Genomic DNA, 14079 nt, shown 5'->3' with positions numbered 1-14079 from the left:
GAACGTGGGGAGGAGGGCAGAGCCATGCACACAGTGAGCACTGCGGGGCTCTCCCCGGGCTCCCCTCGCTGCAGCAGGGCTGTGTGCCTCGGCCGGGGACGGCGAACCGGGGAATAACAAAGCGCTGCCTGCTCTGCCATGGGTTGCCTGGTTACAGGGCTGAAAAGGCAGCTGACATCTGAAATACGGCGAGGCATGAGCTGGAACGGGGATCAGAAAGGCGGGCTGCAGCCAAGGCCGGCGAGGCCTTTTTAGGTGAACAAAAATATCTCCTCTCTGGAGACCAGAGGCTAAAAAGCATCTGTGCAGCAGCAGTGCTCCGAGCAGCGACCCGTAACTCCTGCAGCAAAGGTTTCCCTGCTCTTACGCTGAAGCAGGCAGAACAGCGACCATTTGCAAACTCCTTCCCCAGCTAATTACCACCTGACGACGCTACACACTGCTCCCATTAACTTCTCCTAACAGCAGCCGGGTTTCTGCACGGCTACAATTGCAGGAAATGGTCCAGGAACAAAGTCACGCAGAGCTGCATCACAAGACTGGGAATCCTGTGGGCGGGGAGAGAGAAGGAAAACAGAGAGAGCACAGCGGGCGCGGAGCCGCAGCCTGCAGCACTGCCTGCAGCCCCCTGTCCTGCAGAGGGAACCCTGGCCCTGGGCACCCCAGCGATGGGGGTGGGCAGGAGGACGGGGTGTGGTGTTCTAGAAGGACCTTAGGAATGCCATCGTTCATTTCTGTGCTTCACTGAGGCTTCTCAGGGCCCTTGGGGTCGGTCTGCGGGTTGGTTTTGTCTTTAAGGAACTTCAGAAGCCATGTGCAGACCCCCTCCCAGCCCTGCAGCAGCAGCCGTGGAGCAGAGGCAGTGTGAGGACAGACCAGAGCCGGGACGCCCTTCTCCTCCTCCTCCTCCCACAGCTGAGCACGCTGTGCTGGTGCTGGGTGGCAGCACATGGGGCTGGGCACAAACCCAGCATGTCCATACGGTGAGGATGGAGAGCATCGCCTGGGCGAGGAGCGGCAGCAGAAGGCTGCATCTCTGCATCTCTGCTCCTGTCTCAGTGCCTCAGCTCACACACCACGAGGGCTGATTGGAAAACGCACTGGGGGCTCAGCACAGCCCTGCTCTCAGCCAGGGTCAGGCCCTCGTGGCCCAGCACTGCCATGAGCTCCTGGAGAAGCAGCCGCAGCAATTTACAGCCCTGAGAGCCTCGGCCAGGTGCTGATACCCATTTGTGATGCTTAAGGCTTTTTCCCCTTGGTTTCAGCTGCTGGCCCTCAATGCAGCACAGGTAACTTCCATGCTCACCAAAAGCCCTTCCATGCTCACCAAAAGCCCAAGCAAAGGAAACTCAGTTGGCTTGTGGTGAGCAATGGAAGCTTGTGTGCGCTTTGTGAGAGATGTGGAAACACTCAGCTCTGCCTTCTGCCCCAGGAGCTGCTCCGCTCCCAGCAGACGCAGCCCAGCACCGTGCCAGGAAGGCTTCGCTGCCTGCACGCCATCCACGGACCCTCACAGAACTCTGCTCTCGCTGCCTTCGTGGCTGCGTGCAGCAGGGCAGGTATCTCTTCACGTGGAGCCACGAAAACCCGTTTAACTGCAAGAAGGCAGACGGGTGCCAGATTAATTCTGCGCCCTTCTGTTCCTCTCGCTGACTCATTACGCTTGGAAAGCTGCTGCTCTCGGTGCGCACACAGCGCCCGCCTGCCCGACAGCTTGCAGGGAGCAGCGCATTTGCACAACAATCAGCAGAGCTGCAGCTCTCCGTTTGGAGCAGCTCGGAGGAGGAGGGGTCGGGCTGGGGGCTCAGCTCACATCTGCCATTGCCCCCGGCAGCCCCCCAGCGCTGCCCATCGCCACCGCGCCTGGGTTGTGAACAACCGACGGGGCTCCCAAACGGGACGGCTGCACGTGGGTCACACAGCCGGGAGTGGGAGAGCAACGTGGAAACAAAGGAGCTGCCCAGCTCAGCAGCCAGGGCTGCATGGTGTGAGCCCTGCACGGCTGAGTCCCCCAGCAGCCTCCAGCCCTGAAACATCTCCCAGCACACCCTCGCTCCTCTCTCTTCTCAGGGCGAGGAACCAGCTGAAAATGTTGTTTATTTTGCACAGGGCAGGCCGAGCCCAAGGCCACACAGCGAGACCAGACGCGGCTGGAGAGGACCTCAAAAGTGACGGTCCCAAAAGGGAAAGGAAACAGGCAGGAGCCATCCACTGCCTGATTGCACAACGCGGCCCTGCTGGGAGAGCAGTGAGGGCTGCAGGGATGACCCTGAGCCCCTCTTGGACCAAACCTGGTCCTGGCTGTGATGGCAGCACCGCGGCTGTGATGTGTGGTGCCCTCCATCCATGCACTGCAGCGTGCCCACATCCTGCCAGCTCGGAGCAAGAGAAACTGTGCAGACGTCTTCCAGCACCAGACAGTGAGAGGAGAGCCGGCTGCAGGCTTTACCCACCACAAAAATTCAAAGACAGGGATGGGAGCGAGAAGCACAGACGCTATTTGCGCAAACCCAACACATTTGTTTGGTCTGTAATGGCTGGAATAAGAACAAGCCTTGTCAAAATACAAAATTTTGTAAGTCTCAGGCTCCTTTTGAAGACTCCATCCCAAAAACAGGTGTCCTCAAATCTTTGAAGATTGAGTTATCAGCTCAGACAGATCACATCTACACGGTGACACGTCCCCACTCCGTGCTCCGTGTCACCAGGCACCCGACAGGCCATCACCATCAGCATGGCACCGGGTGCCACTCCAAGGGGTCCCTGGGCTCCCAGCCCCCCTGCCCTCACCTGGCGTCCTCCTGCTCTCAGACACTCGCTGCCCTCCTGCTCTCAGTGTCTGGGCAGGGATGCCGATCCCTATTGGCTGCTCTCACATCTGTCTTCACCTCTCAGCATGGATTCTTCTCTGGTTCACAGAAGCAGCACCTGGTCCCCCCATGGCCCTGCACTCTGCCTTCCGCCTGGCCCCACAGCAGCCATGCCTGCTGCCCCCAGCGCTGCTCCTGCTGGGAGGAGTTTGCTCAGCACTGAGGAGGGTGCAGCCAAACAGACCCCCATCCCACAGCAGCTCTCAGCATCCCCCATTGCTCTTACTTCCCAAACAAGGCCAGGACTGAAGCCATCCTGTGATACCTGCGAGCATCTCCTGCCCAGCACCCCTCCAAACTCCCGATGACAACTCCACACTCTTCTACAACACCAAGTCTGCTGTTTAACACGAGCATATCAGGAAATCTCTTTCCCACCACCTCGGGATTCAGAACGTTCCAGACGGGGCCGTTCTCAAGATGCACGGCGCTGGGATAAACGCGAGCCCTGGCCCCAAACCACCAGCAGTGCCGGCCGGAGCAGCTTCCCATCGTGCTGCCTCCTGCTCCGCAGCCACAGCTGCATCCTGCAATGGCAGCACCAGGCCGCGTGCTCACATCGCTTCCCACGGCACCCAGCCCAGAGCTGCACATGAGGGCACACATGGCCTGCAGCCCTGTCTGTGCCCAGCCGGTGCCGGCAGGGCTGCCAACTGTGTGGTTTGCACGGTTCTGTTGCAGTGAATTACTGCTGCACGCTGCTGTCCCTGTGCACACTGTGTGCACATACATGGACACACACGCAAGCACACGCTGCAGGGTAACCCCAAAGGGTTTTGCTCTCTTGTGGTCCAACACCATCCCATGCTTCAGCACAGGGAAGCTGAACACGATGCTCAGCTCCCATTGCACAGAAACCTGAAGGACTCCAGCAGCAAAGCACCTCTCTTCCTCCTCGCACGGCTTTGTGTTTCTCTCTATCCACCCCACAACCACCTCAATGCCACGCAGACCCAAAGCTTTCCCCATGTGCAACACCTCAGGACCACCTGGGGGAATCTCAGAGGAAGCGCCCAGCAATGGAGCCAATCCCACTCCTCATGGCTTCCAGGCAAGGCCCCACGGGCAGCACCAGGCTGTGAAACAGGCAGCATCCCCAGTGCCCTCCTCTCCTCTCAGGGGCTGGGAGCTCCTGCTGCCCAGCACTGCTTGCAGCCAAAGCACTGCTGGGCACCATGTCCATGCTCAGCCCTGTGGGCACTCTGGGATCCACTCCCTGGAGCCCTGCTGAGCCCCACTGAACCCCAACACCTACAGCAGAGCTGTGCACTTTCAATGCGTTTTTCAGCCTTTCCAATGACTTGCTAGCCTGTTTCCCTAACAACTTTCTGCTTTCCACTGACACTGTGGTTCAGTGCTTTTCATGAACCCCCTCAGCCATGGCCAGCCCTGCTGGGGAGGAGATGCAGCTCCCGGTTTGCCATGTAGAAACCAGCCCACACCCGTGGGTTTTCCCTCCCATGGCAGAATGGCTCGGCATCCCTGTGCCTGGAGCTCATACCGACAGGGCCAGGCTGGATTCATTCCGGCCTCCATGAACCCCTTCACCTTTCTGACTCGTGACTGAGATTGAGAGAGATTAAACCCAGCTTTAGCAGCACAAAGCGTGGCTGTTCGCTGTCGCTGTGGGTCGGAGCACAGCGTGCAGTCGCTCCCTGGCCTAGGGCTGCTCCCGGTGGGGGCCACTTGCAGAGGGCAAACACAGACAGCCCCAGCCCTGTGCCATGGGACCCCCAGCACCCGCATCCCCTCGGCCTGCTGGAAGCTCAGCTCAGCAGTGGCACTGCTCAATTCCTGCAGGGACTTTGCCAAGGCCAGTGTTGGTTTTAAGAGTAAGAAGACGGAGCAGCACTTTGCCGGCTGGATCCCCACTGCCCACAGCAAGGAGCCGCTCACCTTCCTACACCTCAACCCACCAGCTGCACTGCAGCAAGCACACCTACCACATTCCTTTGGCATCACAGCACTCACGCCCCCAGCCCAGCAAACAGACAGAGGGATGGATGGATGGGGCTCTGCATGCTGATTTACGTGAGGACCTGAGGACCGCTCCACCTCCATTGTGCTGCTGTGAATGGGCGCATTGTCCGCCGCTGGGCGTTCTTCATACCAAGCCCCGGCGAATGGGAGCCCTGGTGCTACGCAGCAACAAAAACAAAACCCCAGCAGAAGTCCATTAGCATCCAAAGGGCCTGGAGCCTGAATGCATCAGAAGAACTCTTTCAAAAGTGAGAGTGAAACGAATGTAATAAAACGCTGCTATTAAGTGATACTCATTGTCCAAATTAAACCATCAGAAGCGAAGACCTTGACTCCCCAACTCGGCGCAGCACATGCTGCAGCACCCAGGACAAGGCTATTAGGAGTTTTAAGCCCTGGATTTGCCCCAAGTATGGATTACCCCGCATCGTCGTGAGCACCTGATCACACGGAGCTAGATCTGGATTCCCAGAATAAAAACCCAGCCCAGGGGGGGAGCAGGGGATGCGCAAGGCAGCACCCCCAGTGCAAGGTGCCATCTGCAGCAAGGCGCAGGGCAGGGCTGGAGGTGGGCAGAGAGCAGCCCAGCGAGACCTATAGGGATAAACTCAGCATCAACTCTACAGGGACAAGCGCAGCAGGGACCCTACAGGGAAACATCTATCATGGACCTGCAGGGACAAGCCCAGTAGAGACCCTATAAAGATAAGTCTGACATTGACCCCACAGAGACAAGCCGAGCAGAGTCCCTATAGGGACAAACCCAGCAGAGATCATACAGGGACAAACCCAGCAGGGACCCCAGGGAGAAGCCTGGCTCACAGCCCTGTCCCTGCAGCGGCCCCAGAGCACAGCAGCCAGCAGGTGAGCCCTACCCTGTCACGTCCCAATGCACTATCTTAATAAAAGCTCCTTTCTAATGTGGCCATGCCCCCGAGCCTCACTGCTCCGCATCAGGCAGCCCCAGCAGCGCCCTGCTGAGAGCAGCCCCACGCCGTGCCCCAGACCACGACCCACACATGGCAGCAGCACAGCAGCAGGGAGTGGGACAGCATCGCCCCAACGTCAGCTCTGCATTCATGGCATCGTTCCTGCAACAGGGGCCTGGCACATCAGCACTGCCCATCAGCAACACCAGCTGCGGCCGCTTCGGTGGGAGCGAGACGGGGCAAATGCCTTTCCACGGCCTCACCTCACCGCTCCTTGCACAGAGAGCAATTAACAAGATTTATATTTTAGGCTAAAATTAGCTACCCAGGCTCTCGCTTCCTGCGGCGGTGCCTGAACACCTGTGCCACGTGCTGAATCCTGTCCTTACAGGGGGGAGGGAAGGAGAAAGGAAATGGAAAGGGCAATGCGAGGCTGTTTTTGCCCAGCCCACTGAGCAGGAATGCAGGGAGCTGTGCTGGGTGCGTGCAGCATCGTTTTGCAGCGCGACGGCAGCCAAACTAGGTCAAGCCCTAGCGAGCATCCTTTAAAAAAGGGAAAGAAATATCCGTGGGAGAACAGTGAGCTCCCAGGGAAGAAAACGTTTGTCATCATTTGAGATGCTTGGTGTGCACTGGAGGACTGGAAAATAGAGATGGATACACACATATCCACGTCTTCTCACAGCTGAAATGGCAGACTGATTTTGCTCCTTCCTTTTTGTCGAAAGGACACAGAAACACCTCGGACCATGAGGATTTTGTTCACGCTCATTTCACACACCGACTTAAACCCAAAAGGACTTTTCCCCCATAACACTCCCACGGCGTGATCTCGGTGGGCGCTGCTATTCCATTTCACACCACGAGCAGCCCTGTCCCACGTGGGTCAGGATCTTCCCTGCTGTGATGGCAGCTCGGTGCCGTTCGCCACAGGGAAGGACGGTCCATTAATCTCCATTCCGGGGCACGGCTTCCATGGGAGACGGGTCTGCAGGAACACATCACCCCCATGTGCCACTGCGGGGACTCAAAGGGGACGTGGGACAGACCCCCACCAAAGGGACCAAAGGAAGAGGATGTGGGACGGGCAACAGCCATCGGGTGCATGGATTTGGGGCAACCGCTGCCTGCCTGTGGGTGAAGAGCAGCTGCAGCCCTAAACGCAGCCCGTGGTGCAGCAGAGCTGCTGCACGGTGCCCGCTGTGTCCCTGTCGGGTGGCACAGCTCCGTGGCTCTCAGCCCTCCCCACGAAGCAGCAGTGGAACAGACGCTGCCCAGCAGCTCGCAGCCTTTCATCGGGGCTGCGTGGGCGCCCGCGCTGCAGCTCATCACCTTAGCAACGGCTCTAAACATATGTGCGGTGACATCAGCTGATTTCAGAAAGCTGTAAATAGAGGATAATAGCACGAAAAAATGTTGGATTGGAGCCAGGGCCTAAAAACCATACTATTAAAGCCCTGCCCGTAATTCAATGTATGCAAACTCGTTAGCATCCCCGGCTCCCTCGGAGCTGGGTGACCGAGCGGCACGGCGCGCTGCTGGCCTGGCATGGCACAAGGAGCAGCCAGAGCTCGGCTGCCCAAAGCCTGCAGAAACATCTGTGGGTGACTGCAGCACTGTGCAGTGAGGGTGTGGGCTGTGGGCACACAGGTGAAGCCATTCCCCAGGCAGTAAGGAACAAGCAGTGCAGGAGCCCGAGCGCAGCGGGGATGTGCGCATGTACCCATATGGACGGTGCCTGCCACGAGGTGATGTGGCACAGCGCTGCTCACTGCTAGGAGTAAAGCAGAGCTGCAGGGCTGGGAGCTGCAGATGCATGAGGAGAAGGACGCAGCGCAGTGGCAGGAGCACAAAGTTCCCCCTCTTTCCCTGTGCAGAAGTGGTTTTCTCCCATCAATTGGAGCTGCGAGGAAACTCGGCGAGTTGAGAACAGCGGTGTTAATCGTTATTGCGTCTGAATTTAATTAGCATCATTTTTTAACTACAGGTAATTTACTGCAGCTCACCTACATCTGGAAGCTGGGTAGTGCCTCTGGATCACCAGCACACTACAACATACCAGCTGATATCAGTGCACGGTGCCCCCCAGGTGCCACAGCTTTGCTCCGAGCCCCTAGGGAGCAGCTCCTCTAAGGGCAGGAGGAAAAGGAGGAAAAAGGGCCCAGGACCCCCTGGCACCGGGTGCCCTCCGCACCACCAAGGCAGCAGCCAGGTGTAAGCACTGTAGTTGAAGTTGGGAGGCACTGGGAAGGCGCCTGCACTGCTGGGGATGCCAAGGATGTGATGCCAGGCCAAGCAGTGATGAGATGCTGGGATGGGGAGAAGCAAAGCTGCACCACAGGTCCCCATGCAGGGCCCAGGAGGACAGCATGGGTGGCTCTGGGGTGCACTGGGGTCCAAGAGTCCCCAGGCATGGGAGCTCTCATGGAACTGCTGGGCAGCACCAACACATGGCCTGGTGTGTTGTACACCGTGCTGCCCTGCAGCACCCACTCAGACGGTCTGCAAGTGGAAGCCACACATTTTCAGGCAGCCCAACACGAAGCTGTGCACCCCGCCTGGGGAATCACCACAACACCACAGAATCACAGAGTGCCTTTGGGCTGCAAGGGACCTACAGCCATTTTGCTCTTGCAAAACAGGCGCCAGGCACCCTTCCACCCCAAGGAGAGTGGCGCGCACGTGCCGAGATAAACAGCGTCACGGGACAGGTAAGCAGCTGCTCCTGATTTATCACACCATCGCCCCATCTAATTGCACAGCCAAGTGGTCACTCACTGTAATCCGCCCTAAGCTGCTTACACTTTCTTATGCAGCTCCATGACATTGCTCGCTTCCTGATTCAGAAATAACAGCTCCTTAAGTCTTGCTGCAAAAGGTGAGTGAACACAGCATCACCTCCTGAGCAGCTCCTGCTGGCACGGCATGGGGCTGCCATGGGGACACTGACAGACCTCGGGGACAGGGACACAGCCCGCGTGGTTCCTGCACGTAAACTCCCCCGTGACAGTTGTAGGATATTTTTGCATTGCATTTCCAAAAGCCCAGCTGGAAGGCAATCAAACAGGCTGCAGCATCCATCAAAAAGGATCCCTGAGGGCACCGGGACGCCTCATCCCTCCCCACTGCAAACCCAGGTCATCAAAAGCGCACTGGGATTGCAGCAAGCTTTGGGTTATCTCTGGCTTTGTGTTGTACCACACTTTAGTTTATAAGAAGTTTCTTTCACTCCTGGACAACCATCCCTGCTGGAAGAAGCCAAAAATGGCCCTCAGGCTCCCAGCAGCACAGCCACCACGGGGACTTCTCCCATCTGCACCAGTGCTGGCCTGTGCCCAAGGACCCCTCGCCCCACGCTGGCAGGGCCGAGCCCCGGCCGCAAGGAATTTTCTGCAGCCTGATACAAAATTTATCTTTACCGTATGCAAAATTCATCCGTGTGCTCGCACACCCTGGTAGGATTGAATGGGGCAAAGGAGTATTTCAGCTCCCAGCGCAATTTATTATTTAAAAGCAGTAAAATTACAGTGCTGATAGGAGAGCCCGGCGCGGCGCTGACGTAATGGCGAAGCAGCGCTGAGCCGCTCCGTACATTAGCGTGCTGGCCGGGGTGCTTGCTCCCATCCATTATTTATGGTCCTCTGGCGTGCAGCCTGGAGGGGGTCACGTCGCTGAAAGCCAACTTTACCTTCATTGTTCGCAGCCTCCTGGCCAGCTGTCGCTCCGCTCGCTCATTTAAAGCACTCACAGCGCTGTAAGAGCATGCGCGAGGGCTGCGGTCCCTCCCGGCACACAGGGAGATGGGAGCTTGGTTACGGGGCCACGCGGTCAGCCCCAAAACCACCACTTTTCCCCCAGCGCTCAGGGAGGAGGCTCTCCAGGCTCCGCTCCTGCTGCTCACCCCTCGCCCCCAAACTCCATCTGCCACGGCCAAAAGGCAGACCTTCCAGCTGCCGTGCAGACACCGCACTGCCCGGACGCCGCCTGGGGACACTGCTCACAGCCCAGGCAGGCAGTCGGGCTCTGCTCCCTCTGTGCTGGCTCCTGTGGACCTGTCCGTATCCTCAGAATGCAGGATTATTGCCATGGCAACTATCTCGAGAACTTATTAAGTAAAAAAACAAGAACAGTTCGAACACACAGAGCCTACATTCGTAACGTACGAGCTGACTAAATTAGCATCGCGAGGAGTTTGAGTAATCAAAATAGATTCTGTTCTAGCGGCTCCATCTCCACCTTACAGAGCTACAGGGAAAAACCCGATAATAATGGCAGCGTGGGGGAGAGGGCACGGCAGATTCCCTGAGCATGGCCCTGCATCGTGCCAGCCTGAGCCCTGTTAGGGCAACTCAGGCACCAGCGCCAGGGTTTGAGGGTGGGGACAGGGATGGGAACAGGGATGGGGATGGGGACAGCGGCACCCTGGGCTCCCATAGCACCGCCTGCCAGCTGGGCATGGAGAGGACCGCCCTGCAGCCCTGCTCCACATGGAAATCAGACCCGCTGGGCACTGCTGAGGAACTCCGTCTCAGCTCTGAGCCAGATGCCAGTCAGCCCCAGCAGAACCATTTGGGAAGCACTGTAAATCCAAGGCTTAAATGAACCATAAGCTCAGCCACCACATCCAGCCAGGGAGATTACACACATTATTGATTTACCTTAGAACTCCTTGGAAACCCATTTCCAGCGGTTTCTAATGGAACCTGGATCTAATCTACCCCATGAAGCTGAGCAACCTGCAAGGAAGCCCAGCAGCAGCATCAGGCCGGCAGCTGGGGGCACACAGAGCAAACCCACCCTGATGCTGGCAGGATCCCCTCAACCCAGCCATGCTGAGAGCCCACGGCTCTGCGAGGCACAGCAGGCTCCAGCAGGCAGCAGTGCGATGGGTTCGGTGTCCTGGGGACACGTCCCAGTGCCACGTGGCACCCAGTGCTCCTGTGTGTGGGGACACGCTGCTGCCTGGAGGAAGGGCACGGCCCAGCCTGACGTGGGCCAGCTGCTGCACTGCTGCTCCGCTTTGTTCCTAGTGGGTGAGGAGCAAAACCTCGAAGGGAAAGACTTCTCCCAACCTCCACAGCAACCAGCCCTGTGCCACAGTGCCGAGCAGGGAGCGCTCCTAGCAAGGCGTGAGCACAGCAGGGCAGGAAGGAAACCGTGCCATCAGCTGCAGGCTTCGAACACACACAGATCTGCGGCGCTCAGCACCGCCAGCCAGCGCAGCTCTCACTGCCACAGAGCAAAACCAAAGCTCCATCCTCAACTCTGATCACTGCAAAACGCACCCGCAAACGCATCCTGCCTTGTGACAAGCGAAAGTTGGGCAGCGAGGGCTGTGCGGCAGCTCCTGCAACTGCTGCTCTTATTACGTGTGCCTCCCTGGAAAAGCAGCACTCGGCCCGGCCCAGCAGCGTGCTGCAGCCCAGCCCAGCGCTGCGAGCGGTGCCAGATGTCGGTGTGACCCCACAGCTGCCTCCCAGGGTCACTGCGCCCGCAGCGGGGCTGCTCCCACACCTCCAGCAGCAGCGGGGCCAAACGAAGGGCTGCGGGCACATCTGGTGAGCTCAGAGGCAGGGCTGGTTTATCTCTGCTAATGGAGCGCCGGCAGAAGCCTGCAGGGCTGCTCGCATCGTGGAGGGAGGGCTGGGGGCAACCGGAGCCATAAGGGACCCCCAGGGCAGCAGCGAGCACACAGCTGGGCTTCCCCATGCACGGAGAGGGAGGCTGAGGGTCTGCTGGAAGGACAGGGGAAGCTTGGAGGCTACTGAAGCTAGGGCTCGGATTCCTGCAGATAAGGCCACATCAAGTTCTCCATTCCAGAGCTCTCCCTCTGTGGTTTGTGGAGTGAAAATGCTTTGGTCAGGTGCAAACTCCAAGAGCACAATCCTGAATTGGGGGCTGCTGGCGTACAGCAAGTCCTGTGCGCTGTGTCACCCACTGAGATGTGGTTCCCCTCCACAGACAAAGGGAGAAGCCCACCTTCCCCTCACCAAACTGCTGACACCCCAACCCTGCACCGACACCAGCGCTGCGGCCATTCCATCCCTGCAGACAGAAACATGTGCTTGTTTTGCTGCTGCTGAACTGCTGGGAAGTAACTCCTGGCACACAGAGCCTGACAAAGCCCAGCTCCCAAGCAGCAGCTGGAACCGCCTGCGCCACAACCTCCATCAGTTCCATCCCTGGCTGTATGGGGGATGGTGTGGGAGCACCCCCTGTGTGCAGCCTGAAGTCAGCCTGGGTTCCTCTGCTTCCACACTGAGACGGAACAGATGAGACAGGAGCAAGACAGCCCCACGGCACCAGCAGGACAGAGGGCTCAGAACCCCCACTCACCATCCCGTCCCACTCCCCCTGGCAAGCCAACACTCTTAACTTGGTTCTTTCTGCAGGGAACAGACAGATTGCAGGAGAAAACTATATCCCAACCGCTGCCAAATCCCACAGATCTCGTTATTAGCAGGCAATTAGGAGCCATTACCAGCGCTTCCTGCTACACTCCGCTCTGCTCGCAGCACACGCGGGGTTGGGGCCGGAGAGCAGCATCCCATCCCACCACCGGCCCCACAAAACCCAACGGGAAAAACCCAGAGATTAAACGGGAGGTGGGGGGGGGGACGACAACACATAAACAGGAGCACACAAAGGAAAAGCAGCTCTGCTCTTGTTTTTGAGCTCACAATCAAGATCTAAGCTATTCAGGAAACTGGTGTGCTGCCCTCCAACCAACTTCAATTAGGGAATTCAAAAGCATTCAGACAAAAGAATGCCTGGGAGTCACTGCGCGCTGATATTTTTAGCCGGAGCTGGGAGCTGTTTGTGGGGCACGGCGCTGCCTCTGCGCCCAGCTCTGTATTTACGTTCGCAGGACGGTTACATTTACTGGGTCACGGGGAAAGAGACGAGCAGAACGTGAACGCTCCCAGCGCTGCCGTGCGCCGCTCCCAGCCGGCGCTGCGGGCAGAACCAACGGAGAGCGGGGTGCCGCAGAACAGGGGCTGCCCCACAGCCCCCCTCCAGCAGGAACCCACTGATGGGCACCGAAAGCAGCAGCGCAGCCTGGGGAGCTGTCTGCAATTCGGTGCCCGGCCGCCAGCCCTGCCTTGGCCACCAGGTGCCATTCTCCGTGGCGACGCCGATTTGGGGCGCAATCGCCACAACCAAAGGGCTGGGGGGGGGGCGACGGGGAACGGGGGGCGACGGGGAACGGGGGGCGACGGGGAACGGGGGGCGACGGGGAACGGGGGGCGACGGGGAACGGGCGGCGCTGAGCCCTGAGCCGCCCCATCCATTCCTCCCCGCAGCCGCCCGCTGCTCGGCCCCCTCTTCCGCTCCCTCCCACCACTGCGGCAGCGCAGATGGCAGCAGCGTGACCTCGCTGTTCCTGCCTCCTTGTTTTGATCCCGCAGTCTTGATTGTTCAGGCTAATCCCACACTCCGAGCCTTGGCTGCCAGCCAGAGCTGTTATTAATGGCACAAAAGCTTCTCATTCCAGCTACTTCTACATCCGCTAATGCTGTTGTTCCCTTCCCTCGCTCCCCCTCTCGCCACGTTACGCCTGGAGCTGGGATGCACTTTGCAGGGGGACAGCCTCTCTCTGCTCACCCCGCGGCAGAGCCGTGCCCGTGGGAGCGCAGGGCCATGGGGCAGCACGGCAGTGCATGCAGGGCACCCGGCGCTGCCCAGGCGGCACCATGCTGGTCACCTTGCCCCAGCTGCAAGAGACAAAGGCAGGATCCAAACAAGCGTGTTGAAGCTCCAATTAAAACCACACACTGAGAGAAGGCTGCTAATGGTTTGTAATTCAGCCTTTCAAGAGATACACGTCCACACATCCCTGCACAAAGAACACAAACGTGCTGTGCGGGGCTGAGCGCGGTGCCCAGGCGTGTGCCCCGTTTGAAGCCCCCTGGTACAGCTCTCCATAGCCTCCCCTACTGAGGGGTCTTCCCCTACAAGTGGCTGTGTGGTGCTGTGGGCTGAGCTGCCCAGATCCAGGGCATGGCAAGGAGCAGGAGGAAGAGAAGGAGAAGGAGGAGGAGCAGGAGGATGCTCTGTGCCATGGCTGTGCATGGCCCTGGGGATGCAGCACGCAGCCCTGCAGTTGCTCGCCCAAAAAGCTGCTGAGCAGAGCAGGCCTTCTCTGTGCGAATGCTGCGTGTCCCTCCCACCTGTGCCTCATGCAACAGCATGCAGCTCATTGCAGCTCACAAGTCAGCCCCTGCCCTTGGCTACAGCAACCCCAGTGCTTCTGCCCACCACAGCGCCCTGCAGCTCTGCACAGACACCAATGGGAGCCC

The 14079-nt window shown here is 58.8% G+C and overlaps 1 protein-coding gene across 1 annotated transcript in view; it reads right to left on the bottom strand.

Annotated features, from left to right (window-relative positions):
- ANKRD11 (ankyrin repeat domain containing 11) overlaps positions 1 to 14079 on the bottom strand; it is an 80328-nt gene that overhangs the window by 24459 nt on the left and 41790 nt on the right. The window lies entirely within an intron of this gene.

The sequence above is a fragment of the Tympanuchus pallidicinctus genome, unplaced genomic scaffold, assembly GCF_026119805.1.
Source record: "Tympanuchus pallidicinctus isolate F22 unplaced genomic scaffold, pur_lepc_1.0 scaffold22, whole genome shotgun sequence".
Taxonomy (NCBI): Eukaryota; Metazoa; Chordata; class Aves; order Galliformes; family Phasianidae; genus Tympanuchus; species Tympanuchus pallidicinctus.
The sequence above is the reverse complement of the archived record's forward strand: the minus strand, read 5'-3'. Positions and strand labels throughout refer to the sequence as shown.